Raw genomic sequence first — 7,279 nt, forward strand, 5'->3', positions numbered from 1 at the left:
TGTATATATATATATATATATATATATATATATATATATATATATATACATACACAATTGTATCATTTTCATTGTTGTCATTGTACAGTACTACAACAAAAAAAATGATTAAAAACATTTCTCTAAAATATTATTATAATTAGTAATGATTTATATAGTTTGTAATAATTCAAATTTAAGTTACAATTTTTTTGTATACCATTAGTCATAATCCAAAGTAACCAATTTTTTTAATTTTTAAAAATGTTTCTATTAAATTTTCTATGTAACCCTGGAATACATTTTCAAGCTCCAATGCTTGTCTGCACCTCAGTAAACACGCTAACAACAAAACAAAGCATTATTGTGCACAGCGATGCTGTTTAGAATCATAGCCTATAATCTCTGTGTTACTGGAGATGTTCCAAAGATCGCTACACTGATCTGTTCTCATGTCCCTAATGTTAATAGCGCACTTTGCCAACATTTTAAATAGACCAGGATTCTAAAAATGTGTGTGTGTGGCTGTACAAGAGCCCAGGAGAAAGCAAAGCAGAAACTGAGGATTTTGTTGGTGCTGAATGGGGTGGTGACCCTGTAACATGTGCTGAATGAACCCTTACCCCTTTCTCTTCCTGTGCTGGTCCTTCCTCTAAAAAAACAGCCATATAAGAAATGAAAGGTGAGGATAAGAAAAAGAAATAAACATAAAGCCCTCGAAAGGTCACTTTTCTGGGTGTAACCGCCAGCGAGTCTAAATGGCGCTGTTTTATAGGATGAGCTGTATCCCCATTCATGTTGGGTTTGCCGGAACCTTCTTAGAAATATTATCAATATTCCACTTGACTGAGTACATCAAAAAGTGAAGGATTTATTACTCGAGCAGGGAGCTTCTCAGTCACACACATTTTCCATTTCAATCCCTATTTCAAACACTTCTGTATAAAAATCGCAGCGAGATCAGTGTGTGTGATGGGAGGGGGTGAAATGGCTGTGCTGGGAGGAAAGCTCCATTATGATCCGCATGATTTAGAGGCATTGATTTAGTGTTCACTTACAGCATGGCTGACACAAACAGGAATCAGGGATCACAGCTCTCTTCTTGACCCTCCTCTCTTAACTCTTTCAGTACTATCTCTCACTGTCGCTCTCTCTCTCTCTCGCTCTGTTGCTCTTCTCCTCTCTTTCCTGCTCACACCCTCCCACCATTTTAATAGTGGCATGATGAAGCTGCAGTCTTTAAATATGAAAGCCCATCATAAAAATATTCAGTTTCAGTAAATTTTTCAAAAATATGATTAAGCACATTATTAGTATTAAGCACAAGTGAAATAAGTGAACCATTTTAATAAATATTGAATGGAAATTATCAATTTTGAAACAAATTGGCCTTCAGTTCTCTCATGAGCAAGATTTCCCTCTAAGAAACTGTATCAAAGGTTAGTGAATGCTTTTTTACAGTGTGAAGATGCTTCAAATGGAATATGAGACGCGTGATGTGTGAAGAAAACAAACAGAAATCAAGGTAAACAGAACATGTGAGCATCATTTTATTAAATCATTTCCAATCAAACTGTAGTTTTGGCAAATTATGCTAAATAAATAAAGGATACTTAAAATATTAGCTATGAAATTAGTAGGGATGCACGATATATCGGCCACCATATCGGTATCGGCCGATAAATGCTCATTTTTTCTGTTATCGGTATCGGCCAAAATTTTCATATCGGTGCATCCCTAGAAATTAGCCTTAGCAAGGCAAAGGAGTAATCCATTTTAAATCTGAAATGCTTAAAATTTTATTTCCACCGCAGAATGCTATTAAACACCATATAGTGTGAGATGTTGTGGAAATGATTGGAAATGTTCATGAGTTTCAGAAAAAAAATAATTTCAGAAAAAAAACTGTTATAAACCAGTAGTGAGATATGATGCAAGGCCAAAGGAAGTGATAGTAATAGTGCTTCAAAAATACGTAAGCAAAGGGTTGTTATAGATGCCATGAGATATGTGTGAGATTTTAACTCTATAAAACCTATTGTATCATGTTTGATGCAAAGTTTCTAAGGCCTCTAAGATAACAACATATTCAAACATTTGCTGAAATATCTGTTGTGCACAATCCACTACATGCCATCTGATTGATATTTACTTGATATTTCTAAACAAGACCTTTTAATATAGGCTAATTAAGTAAACCGAGGAATAACTTTTTGATATTGTTTGTAATATTTCAAGACAAACACTTGCTCGACTTGCGTAGAGGGTTTAGGTTTACTTGATTGTCCATACATTAAGATGTCAATGCACGGTTGGAGATTATTAGTAGACAAATAAACTACTCTAGAAAGTGTGCTTTAAAGGGAGTTTATTCTCTAAAACTCATCAGAACCAAGAGTGTCCACAGTTTTAACACTGGATTAGCTTAATACCCACTTTTTACTCTGGGTTAGCAATACCACCCCTAATGATTAAAGGGGTCATTGGATGCCCATTTTCCAAAAGTTGATATCATTCTTTAGGGTCTTAATGAAAAGTCTGTAACATAGTTTGGTTAAAATTTCTCAATGGTAGTGTAAAAAACAATTTTTTTACCCTATCAAAAACAGCTATTTTCAGAGCAAGCCTTTCTGTAGCATTTTCCTTTAAATGTTAATGAGATCTGCTGACCCCGCCCCTCTCTTCCGAGCCGCTCTCTGAGGGACTGTTTACTTTCATCATGAAACTTGCTAATTAGCACATTATTAGGAAAGGCGATTTACAAGATTCATTAAAAAAACCTTATACTCAACTCTTCTGTAGGTGAAGCTGGATCACAAATGATTCGCGCTAACATAGACACGTTTAGGTAGATCGGGGGCGCATTCCCTTCAAAAACAAACGTAATCCACTGTGTCTTCAGCGGCTCAGATGTCGGGAGTAAATGACGACTGCTACGTTCATTATTACATCCAACAACAGAACACCTCAATCACTTAGGAGTCATTCTTGTCTACAACTGCTCCAGCGGTGAAACAGCGGCGGACTGATGACAGCTGACTCAGGGCGGGCCTAAGGTAGTCCAGTCTGTGCTGAAACGCTACTGTCAATTAAACTATCGTGGGAGGGGCCTGTTTTTGTGACTTCACATAGACAGACATCTGAGATCGGCTCGATTTGAGAAAGGGGTAAAGATTTTAGTAGATTAAAAAAAAAAAAACTGGGTGGATTTTTATCATTATAGGGTGGTTGTGTGTACACACTCTGCCAACACACATTTCAGTTCAAACAACTTGTAAAAGTGCATGTAGCATCCTATGACCCTTTTAAGTCATCCGTTGTTACACCTAAGTCTCCAAGTAGACCCAGAAAGCTCTCAGATGCAGTCCATTTCAATAGAATTTCAAATTTCCCAAGTATGTCAGCAAGTTAAATATTCCAACTAATATTTAAACAAGTCATCTAACCACAAAGTGTCGATGCGCTTGTGTAAACCAGTGTTGGGAAAGTTTATTGAAATCATCCCGTGTCTGGCTCCTCAGAGGGAATAGTGTGATGTCAACACTTTTGACGTACGCAAGCTACGTCAGAGGTGATAAAAAAAACACTGTACTACAGTTTGGGAACAGGCAACTGATTCAGGGTTTGGCTGGTTGACATGGCCAGTCTGCAGACACATATCTTTCTCCAAAGACAGACATTGAAAAGTATGCTTTGTTTTATTATAATATATGTTTCACGATAGATTATTTTGGGGGAAATTATATATTTTCCCCTTTCTACTGCTCTTCATGTCACAGTTTAGGAGGGTAAAGGGTTTAGGCAGGGTTGCCAAGTCTGTGTAACAAAACCAGCCCAATTGCTACTCAAAACTAGCCCAATCACATTCCAAAATATCAAAATTGCCCAAAGACTGTGTTCTGGGGGTCACAACCTCCTTCTGAGGGGTTCTACCTTGGTCGAAATCATGTTCTGGGTGGCAAGCTGTTTCACTTTAACCTGCAGATTAAAAACCAATGTGCGGCAACAGTATAAAACAGTATAAAATCATGGCGTTGGCAACACTGGGTTTAGGACTGTGTGTATTCTTGAGGTGCCATCAACCAATCAGAATTGTCATGATGTCAGAGTAATCACGTGGCATTTATGGTTCAGGTGATTGATTCAAAATGTCACCAAAATATCTGTTTGACAGAAACATCCAATGAGCAAAGATGTTTATATACTTTACATTATCATGCTTACAAAAATGTTTATATACTGTAATTAGATTGATTGCAATACATGACCAACCAATTTGAGATTATATTTCTTGGCTTAGCAGGGTCTGTTTTTTTTCTGACTGGCTCTGCAAAAACAGCCTGTTTTTAGACTGGCTTTGCAGTGCAAAAGATCAAAGGAGATCCATTGGTACATGCCAAAAACACTCTGTCCTGTAGCCATTGGGTATTTACAGCACAAGTACCAAATGTAGGCGCCTCAGTTTTCTGTCGTGCACACAAATTCAAGCTTCCCACGTCACATTTCATTTACTATACAATAAATTTCATGCCATATAAATGAAAACACATGAAATCAGTGGACAGATGAAAGGAAAAAAGGGTACATTGATTGAAATGGATGGGAATCTCACGGGCAATAAAAACAGGCGTTGTCACACTGAAATGCCTGAAGTGATATGTGCATTATGAAGCACGCATGGGTCAACAGATGTTTTGATGATGTAATCCATTACAAACTACTTCACGTAGGGGTGGAATCTGCAGAGTGATTGGAGAGCAGTTTGTCATGCTCCAGCACAATGATGCATCATTTAGTCATTTAGCAGACGCATCAGCACTGTGCAGTTTGTTTTATAGGATTTATTTTATGACTGTATGCAGACACTGCAAAATATATCAGCCTGGAGATACAGTGTGTTCATACATATTTGCAATCCTTACAAAATCACATGCAATATCTGTTTTTGTTTACAATTACTGGTAAATAGGAGGATAATACATGGTTTGCTAGTATGTTTGCCGATGCAGCTTTAGTCTTGTGCCACATGTGAATTGTCTTATGATTTATGATTGTGCAACAGAGCAGCAGCTTTTGTGCAATATCAGATCTTTTGTACCATATCAACACATATTGCACACGCAGAAGCTCACATGATAGACTGAATGTTCTGCACACAAATCATGACCTCCCACTGCAAGAGTCTAATATGAACCAGTGGTGATGTGGGATGCAAGGCAAAGGAAGGCGATAGTGCTTCAGAAATGTGGAAGGCATCACTCTCACTATGAGCGAGCTGAAGGCACATGGTGTGTGTTATGGATCTCAGAGGGCCTTTAGATGACAGTAGATATAAGGGAGAATCTAAAGACCAGCAAGAGCTACATGTTCAGACAGTCACATATTTTGATGATCATTATCTGTGTCACACTGAAATTGAAATCGAAATAATCTGTTTGCTGTTTAAAAAGGGAGTTCACTGCATGATACTAATGATAACAGTCATGTATTGAGGCCAGTTCCCACAGATCAAAACTTGACCAAAAATACAGAGAGCGATTACTGTTATTATTACACAGATGTCTTGAATACTTGATTATGATTGCTCGATCTCAACATTCTGCTGCCACAAGCAGTCAACTGGTCTTTTTGACAAATAATACATTTTTTATTAAGGCTCAAGCCTCAGTGCCCAGTAATATATTACTGATAAATGCCTGCCTGAAGACGGAGATTATCATGCATACAGTATACCTACCTGAAAATAATTTACCTTTAAATTCCAGTAATCATGCCGTATGTTTTCTATCAAGTGTTTAGAATCAGAACTAGTGATGTCAGTGACGCGAATAAATCACCCTTTTCACAATTTAGATTTTTGCAAAAAGGTCTATATTTGTTCAAGATTAATTTTCATTAATTCTGACAGTTGTCACACCGAAATTGTAACGGGGTATTTTATAAAACACAAAACTGTGGGAAACAAAACTAGTAAATGTCTTTTGTAAATGTCTTTTCATTTGTGACCCTGGACCACAAAACCAGTCATAAGGGTCAATTTTCTGAAATTGAGATTTATACACCAACTACATCAACAAAGATGAATAAATAAGCTTCCCAATGAGGTATGGTTTGTTAGGATATAGGACAATATTTGGCTGAGATACAACTATTTGAAAATCTGGAAACTGAGAGTGCAAAAAAATCTAAATATTTAGAAAATCGCCTTTAAATTTGTCCTAATGAAGTTCTTAGCAATGTATATTAATCAAAAATTAAGTATTGATATATTTACGGTAGGAAATTTACTAAATAGGCCTATCTTCATGGAATATGATCTTCACTTAATATCCTGCTATAAAATCTGTCATTTTAACCCATACAATGAATTTTTGGCTATTGATACAAATATTTTATGTGACAAATATTTATATGACAAATATACATTTGTCAGCGAAGCAGCTCTTGAAGCGTGCACATTGTAAACGATCCACTTCTGCAGGTGAAGACCATTTATATCCAGATATTCATAACAGTATCAACAAAGAGCATCAAAATATGAGGATACTTTTTATGAGAGTGACTACTGATAAATGGCTAGAAACACCCCTGCAGTTATTGTATTAATCTGCAATTAATACTTTTACCTTTTCTATAGACTAGATACCTAACATATTTAGCAACAGTTTAACGTGTTTTTTGTTATTTTTCAAGATGACATCAATAGTTGATATAAATAGCCTAAATAGTGTCCAGGAAAGGCCAGCCTTTTACAGTTTTTCTCGATTGCTTAAACACTATCACCAGGCTTTTGAACTAAAATTTCAGAACCATAACACCATTTATCAAAAAGCACACCCATTTCCCTAAACTATAAACACTATTCCCCTTTTTGACACATGAATCAGGTTTGTTGAACTGTCACTGCAAAACTCTACACACAAATCCCTTCATTTCTCATTGCCTAGACCATGTTGTCATTTAGAAAGCACTAGCATTCAATATTGTTCACTCAAGTCAGCATAGCTTGAGCTCAATTAGCACACAGTTACCCACGTGGAAACACTAAGAGTCAAAATTGATCACCAATCAGAACCTTCAATAGATAGATAAAAGAGCCCAAGTCAGTTCATTAAGTTTTGGAACAATGGATCCAGAGATATGTGATTGAAAAGGTCGAGGACACCAGAGAGGAGGAGGAGGAGGAAGAGGATGAGCAAGAGCAGTAAGGAGTGGAGGAAGAGGTGAAGGAGGAGGATGAGGAAGAGGAGGAGCAAGAGCAGTAAGGAGTGGAGGAAGAGGTGAAGGAAGAGGAAGAGGA

The sequence above is a fragment of the Sinocyclocheilus grahami genome, unplaced genomic scaffold (assembly GCF_001515645.1).
Source record: "Sinocyclocheilus grahami isolate Dianchi unplaced genomic scaffold, SAMN03320097.WGS_v1.1 scaffold534.1, whole genome shotgun sequence".
Lineage (NCBI taxonomy): Eukaryota > Metazoa > Chordata > Actinopteri > Cypriniformes > Cyprinidae > Sinocyclocheilus > Sinocyclocheilus grahami.